Source organism: Coturnix japonica, chromosome 2, assembly GCF_001577835.2.
Source record: "Coturnix japonica isolate 7356 chromosome 2, Coturnix japonica 2.1, whole genome shotgun sequence".
Lineage (NCBI taxonomy): Eukaryota > Metazoa > Chordata > Aves > Galliformes > Phasianidae > Coturnix > Coturnix japonica.
In genome coordinates, this window is record NC_029517.1 from 77,879,523 (window position 1) to 77,892,145 (window position 12,623).

At 42.0% G+C, this 12,623-nt stretch overlaps 1 long non-coding RNA gene across 2 annotated transcripts in view; it reads right to left on the minus strand.

The window, feature by feature from the left end:
- LOC107309888 overlaps window positions 1-12,536 on the minus strand; it is a 29,763-nt gene extending 17,227 nt beyond the window's left edge. For both annotated transcript variants that reach the window (XR_004306159.1, XR_001553380.2), the window contains exons 1-2: window positions 12,395-12,536; window positions 3,826-3,949 (exon numbers count right to left, since the gene is read on the minus strand). This is a non-coding gene — a long non-coding RNA (uncharacterized LOC107309888). The remainder of the gene's footprint in view (window positions 1-3,825; window positions 3,950-12,394) is intronic.
- Window positions 12,537-12,623: the final 87 nt, after the last annotated feature.

The following is a 12,623-nucleotide window of genomic DNA, read 5'->3' on the forward strand; positions in this document are numbered from 1 at the left end:
GCAATAGGGTGGCCATATTCCCTCTGCTCTCTCATCTGGGGATGATCAATTTACAAAGGGTCTTCTGAGAGGTTAAAAAGGACCAGGCTTCTAGATTTCTGTAGTGCAGAACACAAAAGAGAGCCCAATACACTCCTTAGTGTTACTGGAAGAATCCATTTTGCTATAGCATAGGCAAAGTTTAGGTAACTGGCAGCCAAACATGCTGCAGATTAATTGCACATGATTATGACATGTGAGATGGAAGGCACAGTAAAAAAAAGAAGACTGTGAGAGCTGGCAAAGAGGATGGGGCCAGTGATAGCAGTTGGAGAATATCCATAAATTTTATGGCTACAGTGCAAGATAATGCAAAGCAAAGGCTGTAAAAGTGACTAATATGAATGAAGGACACTATAGAGAAGGAGCAGGGTTGGCTGAATGTAGCAGCTACTGAAGACATGCTGCTGGGCTGAAGCACAGCAATAAGCATGTGGACAGACAAACATCACTTGGGCTTGTTCCCCAGGCCTTCAGGACACATTGCCTCTCCTATTCCCTACAACAAAGACTTTCCCATCTAACACTCCTCTTTTTTCTTTTTTTGGCTTGACTCTGACTGTAACAACCTCACTTTCAGGCTGTCACTATATGGTTCTCGCTGTGTGGTCTGTAACTTTCTCAGTCAGGCTGTAAGCTCCATGGTGTGCTTACTACTCCAGCTGAATTTCTATGCCTGGCCTTCTATACTGTGCTGTGCAAACCATGATAGCAGTGAAGTATGAAGCCCTGACTATGACAGTACCTACATGGTATCCAAAGCACACCAAGGGTGTTGTACGTACGTATAATAACCTACACAGCTGTAAAAATGAGTTGTATGTGCACACTACAAAAGGTTAGGATTTACAACTTGTACATGCAGAACAGTTCTTGCAAGAGAGTTGAAATGATAGCACATGATCCACAGATAGTTGTTTAGGGAAAAAGCAATGATAAAAGAAAGTTAATTGTAATTTTGAGAGGACTTGCTGTGCAAGAAGAGCACTATGTTATGTGTATGCAGAAGCAAGTGGTGCCACCACAAGAAAAAAATGACCTATATGCACTTGAGGTCTGCTCAAATTCAGATGCAGCCAAGAAATTTAAGCATCAAAATACACTTCTTTTTTTTCCCCTAAAACATTTGTAGCTCACAGAAAACCTCTCCACTTGGTGAGAAGCCATGATGTATTTCTAAAGCATGAAATATCGCAGGCAGAGCTGTCACCAGTGAAAAACAATTTGGACTCAAGTGAAAGAAATGGTAAAAAAAAAGTGTAATAGGAAGCCATTATAGGCACTGGGGGAGGATGAGAAAGCAGAACAGGAAATGTTTGTGCAGATAAAGGAAGACTGCAAAGCAACTACGACAGGGATCATAGGAATTTCAATCTGCCTGTCACTGTGTAGAATTATAATTAGGAAATATCAAATGTGTGTGAAAAACTGAAGACTTAGCATAGCCCTGAATCACATTAGGACAGTTACTGGGTGTGCAGCTGGAGATATAGCTCAGAAAGCTCACAGCCTGGAGGCCCTTGCTTTTCCCTCATCTCCAAACAAGTGCTGGTCAGAAAGCATCAGTTCATTGACCTTCTGGGTTCTACCATCGCCTGTTTTCTCAGGCCTGCTGCAGATGGCTGGGGGCTGACATGCTCACAGAGGATGTTGTTCGTTTAGCTTGTGGAGATTGACTCTTGTCACGTTTGTGGAGTGAATGAACTATAAATTGTTGGGAAGATGACTTTGTAAACTACAAGATGGTCCAGTCTTTATTCTTCTGGAAGGTGTTGTGGTTAGGGTTTTTTTATCACTTGAGTTATTATTAAACAATGATGCAATATACAATAATAACTATTATTTTTGGAAACTACAATATTCACTAAAAAAGTTTGGTTCCTATCAGTTGCAAATTCTCCTCTGCAAAAGTGTATTAATGGATGAGAAGCTTTGGGAAAACTTATCTGTCGCAGTTATAACAAAGCACTGCTAAGTGAAAATTACTGGCTGTTACTCAGGTGATGTTAGAGCTTCAGGTCTGGCACCACTGGTTTTCTGTCTGTCCCCAGCTTCTGCTTGCCTTCTGCTCAGGCTTTGTGTGTCCTCTGCACTGCTGCAGCTTTTTCTTTTCCCACCTGTTCCTTCCACTGACCACTCAATGCCCTTGATGCATACCTCATCCAAAAAAAAAAAAAGGGTGTTCTGCCATGAGGCCGCAATAAATCAAGTGGAAGTCCCCTCTGATGCTGGACTTGAACAGACTGGAAGAACACCAGACTATACTAAGGAGACTGCTGCCAGGAAATACAAAGTGTTGCAAGAGTAACCGCCAAATATTTATGGGCAGCGGTTCAAAGCATGCTCTTCTGAGAAGCTGAAGCTGTAGAATTCACAGCGCTAGGCTTCATTTTTGCAAAGATGCATCTGAACGAGCATCCGGTATGTTCTGATTCAAAGCATGGGCCTGCTGGTGGATAATTCTGCACAACAGCAATCACTTCAAGATTCGTCTTGACTATATTCAAGATTCCTGCTATCACACAGATTGTTCCTCGACGTCTGCAAACATGGATGACACATATTTATAATGTTTTACCTTTTCTGGTCTTCATTTGTCCTGACCTAGTCTGATATTTCTCAAGACATAATTGTTGTGTCTGATGTTGCGCTTGTTTGTGTAACAGGGATTGCACTTGAGAGTTTTGCAGGAATGAGAAGGAGCAGTGATTTCACCACAGGGCTGAGATTCACAAAGGTTTCAGTGAAACAGTGGGAGAAGAGTGCAGATAGTAAATTCCACTTCCCTCTGATGCATGTATACACTGGTTTCCAAAAGCTCTACAGACAGGGTTTTTAAGGATTAATTGGAGAATCAAACTTTTTCCTTGGAAACTCTCATTAGCAGCCTGCAGAAATGCCTGTTTGATTTTAATGAGCTTTTGTAGTAGTATCACACAACTGTTTTCATAATCTCAAAGCTCTTCTTTAAATAGCTGTGACAATCGAGCCAATTACACTCCCATGGACCAATTTTTTAGTTATCTTTGGTTTGCTTCCATTAGAAACATATTTGTGTCCCTTTGCTGTCATCTGAAATGGTTTTTTGGAATTCAGTATTATTTATCTCCCTAATTACCCCGTAACTCGCTTTATTTTTACAGATTTCCCTTTTCTTCCCCCCATACTAGATTGTTTATTTCTTTAAGGTTTACTCCTTATTGTTCTGCTGACCTGTGAGGCTCTGAGGCTCTGGGATAATTTTCCTATTGAAAATTCAAAAGGAAACATTTCAATTTCCTTGTGTTTCTTTTCTCTTTTCTCCCCAAATACTTTCTGCTAGGAATTCCCTTTGATATGACTGCTTCATTTGGTTGCCCCAACTCATAGAAATTGATGTTAAAGTGGGAGTAGAAGAGATTCTTTTGGCAGCCTGCCTGCTGAACTCTAGAAATGCCACTTCACATAGTCCACACTTTGGATGGTTGAATGAGTTCCAGGGAATAGAGCTGGGAAGACAAACCTGCCGACTGAAGCCTTTTAATCCAAGGAGAGGGGAAGCCAACCTTCAGAGCGTTTGATCCTAATCATCATGTCTGCTTTATTTTGACTGCTTCCTCTTGGCAAAGTAATTCATTCTCTTTGCCACTTAATTTGTTGGTCACTGTGATAACTCAGCCAGCAGACACTAATGGTGCCAGTGGACTTGGTGACACTGACACCAGTATGCAAATAAAACAGAGAATATAATGCCATACAGACAACTATACAGTTGTCAGGCATTAATGACTTTAAAGTTGTGCTTACCTGGATATCCTTTGAGACAGGAATCTGACAGAGAAAGCGTGACCCTGTTGTTACTCCGTGTTACCCCCAAACAAGATGATCCTCATTATATAGCTGAGAAGTCCTAAAAGCATTTCAGTCTTTCCTAAGAGGAAAATAAACTGCAGGTTAACACTCGATCTTTGTATGAAAAACGTTAAAATTCACAGCAGATTTCCAGACGTCTGCTTCCCAACTGTTTTTAGAATCTAGGTCATTATATATAGGTGGCATCACATAAGTCTCCATAGAAGTTTCAGAATGTTTTAAACAGAAAAAAAACCGAGTCAGATCACTGTAAAGCTGGTTACTGTCTAACATAAGCTTTTCATGCATACAGTCCACGGAAGGTTAAATATCTCTCTTGACCTCTCATTTTTAACTTGAACTCTGTGAATTTTTAACTCTCCATGTTCTCATAGCTGTGTAAGGTGGTATTCTGCAGGTAAAATTGCTATTACAATCTGTTTGCAGATTTTTGCTCTCCAGTGTGGTAACATTAATCTCCCTTGTTCCAAACCTCCGCCATTCACTTCCACATGTTGTGCAGTCACTCCTTGACTGAAGGCGTTTTCCATGAGCTGAAATGTTTGATGTGCCTCATTTGCTACGTTTCTTTTGCTTTTGTTAGTGTTATACTTTTCCACATTGGCGCAGTCTGGAACTGAAAAAGCATTTCCAAAATGTGCTCCCCTCCCTGTATGCTCCTTTATGCAAATAACTGCTGCACTCACACGCATGCCTGCAAACAACTTTCACATTAGCGAGCAGGACGCATTAGGAAGAGTCGTCGTCAGAGCAGTGGAGCAGGACAGTGCTGTGCTGGAGAGCCTCTGGGCTGGGTGCTGCCAGGCATTAACAAGAGGACTGATGAGGGGATATGGGTGCTGAGGCTGACAGAACCATTGGCAGGGAAGCAGAGAGGCACTGGCCCTGAGTATGAAGGTGATTTCAGTCACATTCTCAAGACAGCAGTGGATGCTCTGAATTGTGCACTTCCTACAGGTAAAAGCTATTTGACCTGTGAAGCAAAATGTCAGAGAGGTTCCTGATGTCACTGCCTGCAGACCTTGGGTAGGGGACCTTTATACCGGTTCCTTTGGCCTGGATCAGGTCCACTGCTTCTGGGCATAATGCATTACAGGCAGGACTGGATTCCCTGCCTAGAGAACAGAGCCACGGGGAGCCTCACAGCTCCAGGACAGCACTGCAAGCCAAAAGCCTGACGCATTTTCCCACCGCCTGAGTGCCTGAGAACTCAGCTAAGAGCCAGGCCAGCTGAGAAGGTCCCCGCTAGCCTCAATAAAATGTGTGACATTTGGCAGCTCCATTGCTCTATGGGCTATTGAGATGTATAGCAGTGCTACCAGTACCTCCAGAAGACCGTGGGTTCATCTTCCATGTTGCTTTCCATTGAGCCACGACAGTACCTCAATAACTCCAATAATGCCTCCGCCCTCTGAATGGAAATCCACCTGCATCTGCAATTGTTTGCTTCCTTTATTCTTAAGCTTTTTACATCTGCTGTTGCTCACAGTTGCCAAAGAATAAACTTGTATCTTTTTTTCCCTTTCTTTCAATTGTGGCAAATCCAATCTCCTTGTGCCTGCTGAAAATTCTTCTACCACTGAGCTCTTCTGGCATTATGCTGCCTTACATTTTTTGGGGGGGCAGAGAGGAAACTTTTTTGTGTGGTCATTTAATGCATGAGGAAACTCATGAATAGACTTTCTTGGTAAATAAAATGCTGTTTTTATCTGCAGAATAGAGACAGCCTAACACTGCAAGCTTCCTCCTGCTGCCCTGGCAATCTCCTGCAATTCCAATTTGGTGCGGCTGCTTTTTTGGAAGGAAAAAATAGCTAGAACTCTGTGCTATTCGCTCTCAGTGCTGGGGCTGATCAATGAAACAATTGTACTTCTGGTGATGTGAGGACCGGCTGTGCATTTAAACTGCTAGGAAACCACTCACATGTTGTATCAATAAGCCAGCAGGTGAAAAGCGGGATCCAGGAGGGTGCCTATGAACATGGACCAGATCTGAACCCACAACACAGCTGAAGAACTTTGCAGCCTATTTTCAAGCAGTTGAAACACCCAGTTCCTCCATAAGGGCCAGTTTGTGATTTCACAACCTGCTGCTGTGGAATGTCAAGAGCAGATCATAATTACTTCAGGTAGGGCGTATAGAACAGCAACAATACATAGACTGCTCAATCAGAACATTAAAAAGGCTTTGTGCAGCTCACAAGTAATTAGATAAAAGTAATGGAGGAACAATATCCTGTGCAAGTTAAACCATCTTCAAACAACAAAGTGCAGGTGTCTGCATGCATCGTTGGTGGCTCCTTAAATCTCTGGGAAAAGGCCCTTTTTCCTGGCTATGGAAGTGGAATTTCTTCCCTGAAGATGGCTAGAAGCAATACAGCCATCTACTGACTGACACGGTTAACCACAGCATGTTTATGTGCTTGTCTTTTAACTCAGCCTCTTATTTTCACCTCAAAATTGTGGCCTGTGGAAAACTGGTTTTCAGTAGAAGCTAATTACTGAGGCGTGCAATTAATAGCTGATTAGTAACTTGCTGGCTCTCCTTATTACTCATTGCTTTGACATCTGGTTAGGTAGCTGCATGCACAAGCACCTCTGTTTAAGCCTAAGATGGCATTATCATGCAGCTGACATGCAAGGACATCCTTGCCATTATATCCACTGCTCTGCAGTGCTAGGAGAAAACCACAACCTTCCATGGAAGAATGAGACACAAATCCCTGATGTCCATGGCTACCCTGTTCCCCTTCTGATACCATAGGATGATTATTTGAGTGCCAATCCCACTGCAGATGTCAAATAAATACTTTAGATGCTGGTGACTGAGAAAGGCCAACTTCTTGTTGATGGAGCACATGGTAAGGTGGTGGGAGTGTTTGAATTGGGAATTATGCTATGTGCAGTCATAGGCTGCCTGATGGTGCAGGTGTTTGGGAATGGAGACTGACATGTAATATGGCACCTATGGACCCTTTATGATACTTGTCCTGGGGCCTCTTATGTCCTAAGACCCTGAAATCTTGCAGGAAGTCCATGACTTGCCACAGACTCTCATTAAAACAAACAATCGTTGCAAAGCACTTTGAGTTTACACAGCAGTGACGAAAGAAGCTAAAACTGAAATAAGTGGATGAAATACCACTTTCAGTGATGGTTTGCACTGCCCCTAGATCCTGGATGGAGGTCAGGAAGTTCTCCTTCACCAGAAGACTTTTTTAATCCTTACAGGAAAATGAAGTGCTGGTTTACAATCATGTGATTCTCAGCAGGAACAGTGTCTCTGTCAGCAAACTGAAAAGAAAAAAATACCTGGCATACTTGGTTCATGAGTAGTTGGATGAGCAATCCAAAAAACACTCAAGAAAACATAATGAGACAACACACTATGTGTAAATATAAAAACAGTCTTACATTGCGATGAAATGGCTGTTGGCATCAAGACTGATTCGAGCCTGCAGAATGAAATTCACAGTAGTTTATAGGACATGGATTTTACAAATGGTGAATGAAGTTCCACAATGCTCCCACATCCTCCTAACAGGAGCCATGTAACCTGCAGTGCAGCAGTGCAAGCTCTAAGCACTCTGTAGGCAGAAGGCTGATTGCAACTGTTGGAAGTAGTTGACCTACATAGGCATATATGGCTCCTGCCCTTGCTGGAACTGGAGCATCCAGATTTATGCGACTAACGCTTCTCTTTGAAGTGTCACTATAAGGAAATTTTAACTGTGTTTAATCCCTGTTGCTTACACAACATACAGGCTGAAATCCCTTGTTGTAAGTTCTAGAACAACCAAAAGCTAAGGCAGCAAGAACAGCCAAAACATCACTTCTAGGTTATTTTATTGTATCTTGCAATTGCAGATGATATGTTATTACAGACTCTCAGAAGACAGTGCAAAGCTCCATACATACAAATAGCAAATATATGAGACTTTAAACTGAAAATTGAACTTTCCCTATGATTCTGAAGAGCTTGTGAAAACTTTCTTTAAATGAGGGTGTGGTGCTTAATGGATAAATATCATCATAAAACCTTACAGCTACAAGATTTAGAATTTCAGGCTGAGAATATTATACTTTCCAGAGGACAGATGTCAGGATGATGCCTAAAAAGAGAAGCAGGGAGAAGCATTTGGAAGCAAAGTATTTGGAAGCATTTAGAAGCAAAACCTAAACCAGCTTGTTTTCATTCAAAAATAATTGAGAATGTTATCACAACAGATATGAGGCAATAGCTCAGACAGAACAAATTATAGATCAATTATAACAAATTATATGAGTTTGCAGAACAACTGGATCTTGATTTTGTAGATATTTATGCCCAAGTGGATGTACTGAGTTTCCTGGGATTGTCGTGTGTAATGTTACTTGATTGAGTCGGTAAGACCGTAAGTCACGTGCAATGACATCTGCAAACTTGTAGGTTGGGAACTTCAAAATTGATGAATTCCTCTGAGGAGCCATGGTTCTCTTCCTATGGTCTAGATAGCACTTAGCAAACCTTTGGTCATTTCTGCTATAAATAAGGAGCCATGTATATAAATGATGAGCCATGGATACAAGGCCATTAAGCAGAGGCTGAAAAAAGACGTGACATTTCATAATCATTGGACTGGCAGTTCTTAGTTTATCCTCTTCCCCTCACTAAGGTACCTTCTCAACTTTGCATGCATTCTCAGCAATGTATGAAGTTTTATGGGGCTGTTTTCAATCTGTAGAGCACTGACACAGGGCATAGAGTAGCACAGGAGAGAGAAATGCAAAGAGCAGAGCTGGGAGGGATGCTATCATGCTGTTCATTGAGCATACGCTCTGCTCAACACTGCTCTATTCTGCCCTTTCCATTTCCTTCATGCCATATCTCAGAAGATGGAGAGGCTCCTGGGGACAAGCAGTGATGTGGCACTTCACGGAAGAGCAATCCTTTCTGTAATAAAATGCTGAGTAGTCACTTGCATATCTTAATTCTTTCCACTCGTGTCCTTTTTTTGCTCTCACCCCCTAAATTTTGTTCAAACTGAAAAACAGGAATTTGGCCCCGTGTCTGGGATTTCTGGGTAGCCAAGAGCCTGACTGGATCTGCAGTAGTGCAGATCAAATGGTGCCTGTCTGGATAAACAGCCACTGCTCATACTCTGATCAGGTGTGCTTAAAATGAATGTAAATCTGAGGTATCTGTAGCACGTCACACTTATTGCACAGATGCTAGTTATCTGACTTGGTGCCAGCAATGCCTGTATTTGTGTTTTTGCCTGCGTTGCCCTGAGTCAAAATCAGATACGCTAGCACAAACTTTATGCAAGATAAGATAAAACGCTTTTAGAACATATCACAGATCCCTTGTAACGTACATCAGCGACTCAATGTACAAGTTGCAGAACTTTTTCTTGGAGCATGAAAAGTACTGGCTACCATCAAGTCACTCTTTTTCCTTCCTTGAAACTGGTGTCTTTTCTGCTGGGCTGTTCTTAGACAAGGGAGAATCTGTTTCATTTCATTCCCCTTGTAAGCTATGCTCTCCCATAACCAATTTCTTCCCTACTTTGCCTCTCTGCACTGGGGCTTGGCAGTATCTTGGGTTAACAAGTTTCATGGACTAGCAGCAGGCTATTGTAAAAAGAACTAAGAAAAAGGGTCACGTTGTTTTTAACTTTGTTTCTCGCTTTATTCTCAATTTGTGAGATATCCCTTAGGATTTATTATTTCTGTGGTTATGGGACCCAGAGCTCTGGGGCAGCACGCACCATACAAGGACATAGTGCACAGATAAACCCCCTGTCTGAAGACTGTTATGCTTCTACTTCATTTCATCCTTGTCTGTGGAGCACGAGCTAGGCACCTAGCCTACACCTGAGCACTGTGCAGAGAGGTCTCTGCCCCAGAGGGCTTGCAACCTCAAAAGAAACTCAAGCAAATAACAGAAAACAAGGAATCCTTCAGAGCTGGGATTAGTATTCCAAGTTTCAGTATCACTTTATCATATATTACCCTATCAGTGTCTGCATAGCAACTGACTGCAATTGCTTTCATGTGGGAAGCCTGCTAGTTTCCTTAATGTTAATAGGAAATCACATGAATAAAGCAAGCTGAGGATGAAAGAAGACATTGGATCAGAGCAACAATCTTCTGAGAAGCCTCTTTTGGGTTTTTTTAGAGTTAAAAATTACTTATATCTCTAGATGATTATTATTTTTAATTCACTGTCCTGCAGAAGAAATCACCCTTTGTACCCATGTTGATTTGTCTCCAGTTTTTCTTGGGAGTGGTTCAGAACATTTGGAATTTAAAAGGACAAATAATTTGTAAACAGAAATGGTATTATTTTGTTTCTTGCAAAGACAGACGCTCTTTTGGAACAATTCGTGGAAGTGCCTCGTTTTCCTACATAGCCATTTGAGCAATTTGTTTTCAATTAAATGCTTGAAATTGTGTTTCCTTAGCATTCTACAATGAAACAACTGGTAGACAACTTAATATCCCTTTAGTAGTTCTCATAACATTTAGAATGGATGAAAAATTATTGAAGAGCAGGTGTCATTTGAACACATGCAGTAGGAAGAATTAATAGGGAAAGAAAAAACACCAACGAATAAAATCCCCTACTAGATTTGTAAGCAAAAAGCCATTCTATACCATGGTCCATGTCTGAGATGAAATCACAGGTCTGGTCTGAGAAGGTATAGCTTAGTGGTCTAACTCTTTCATTCCACAATACTAGGGTATAAAAAAGGGTCCATTCAAGCTCTGTACCAGGAAGTTACTGCTCATTCAGATCATTTCTAACCCTAATGTTTAACCGGCATCTTTGCTGTTTGATTGTCCTTGGAACGGTAAAATACCAAGACACTTTCCTACCTGTATGCGTCTTCTGAAGCACTGCATGTGTAAGAGTGAGGGAAAGACTACAGATAACTGCTTCTCTTCTTCAGATCTTGAAGCTATTACCAGGGTAGAAATATCCAATGGTGATGAAATATCCACTTTCATTTCACCGTTTCCACAAGTTATCCCTTATACACTTGTTGTCAAGTGAACCACCTGTGCTAGGACCACTGCACCTGGTAATATGTGTTTTCAGTCAATGAAAACAACTACACGCCTCTGTTGGAAATCGGGTAATTAGTCTTGCAACATTTTCTTCCCTAAGCTAATTGTTGAAACCATACTTGGTCTGAATTCATTGGAAGTCCACATCCATGTTGCAGTCCAGCCACAAGCAACCGCTTGCAGATTAGTGGGGCCTTAACCTGTCCTGTTCTCTACAGGTGATTTGCATGTGAAAGCAAGGGAAGCTCCCTATTTCCTTCCCAGCCTGCTCCACTTGAATTCTCTGATGGCTGGAAAAGAGAAAACTCATTAGCTTTCTCAAGGACAGAGAGTCTGTAAGGTCTCTTATTCTCTTTTTAGCCAGTAAGTCCTCAAAACCTTCCATATGGTACTAGCTTCTGCTGCTGACCCTCATGAAATGTAATGGAAATCAGTCACTGGGCTCCAAAGTTAGTGGGAAGATTGACTGTTGCATGTGGAGAGCACATACAGAGTCTGTAAGTTCTTACAAACAACTGAGAACCCATTATTGCATTTAAATATGTATGCATTTCAGCTTGTTTACTTACAGAAACATCAGGACTGACAAATCATACGCCCCTTGCTGAAAGACTCAAGCATGTAGTCAAACCTGTCCGTCAGTGCCGCTAATACAGCCGCAGGATTTCCAGAGACATTTTTGCTGATGGAAATCCATTATGGAAATTCCTACAGCGCTGTTGGGAATTAGCAAAATTCCTCATTCAGGGAAGGTGCTACGCACTTCCAGAGCGACAAAACCCATGTGAACACGACCTTTCCCTTAGTTTTCTTCAGGAATAAACCTCTCTGCCTTCATGTATACAAGCGAAAGGAGCAAAACCAGGGCAAACCCACTCCTTCCTCCTTCTACCTCAGGTTTTCCAGGCAATTAAACAAATGTATAATCTGTGATTTAGAACAGAAAGTCCTGGAAGGGTCTGAAGTAATGATTTTCTCACATCTGCTTGTGCTAAAGAGGGAAATGTGGGAATCCTTGTCATTTTTTCATGGTCAGGCAGACATTTTAGAAGTGTCTTGGAAGAAACTAATGTTTCTGAGCATTCAGAGTCTCAAGTTCGTTCTGGTTGTGATCCCGCCTGCAGGTCAGTAATTTCACATGACCCCAACTATTAGTATAAATAGCAGAAGAGGCTGGATTTGTTAGTGACATTGCAGCTTGTAACTGCTACGATGTTACAGCTCCTAGACTGAACCCTGCTGGTTTGTGTGAGGTAATGAAGGAAGAAGTCGGTCTAGAGTTTAGATTGCATATGCATAACCCTATCAGAATATATATCAGAATATACATATATATATATCAAGGAATTGAGACTATATTTTGGTGGCAATAACCAGAGGTTCTGATCAATTCCAACTTGACAAATGGATATCAACGTAGATTATAAGTTCAGTCTAACTTCTATGCCTACCTTGAGTGCCACAGTACAGGGATGTGCTCTCAGAGCTGCCACACCATGCAGTTCCTGAAGTGACACTATAAATTATGTGATGATTTAGGAGATCACTTGGTCCCTTCAGCCACTCCCTCCCGCCCCACAGCCGCCATGTCCCGTCACACCTCCCCCTCTCGTTCCCGCTGCCCGGCGGCGGGTCGCATCGCGCCTGCGCAGTGCCAGCCTCGCTCTCGGCCTGCGGGCG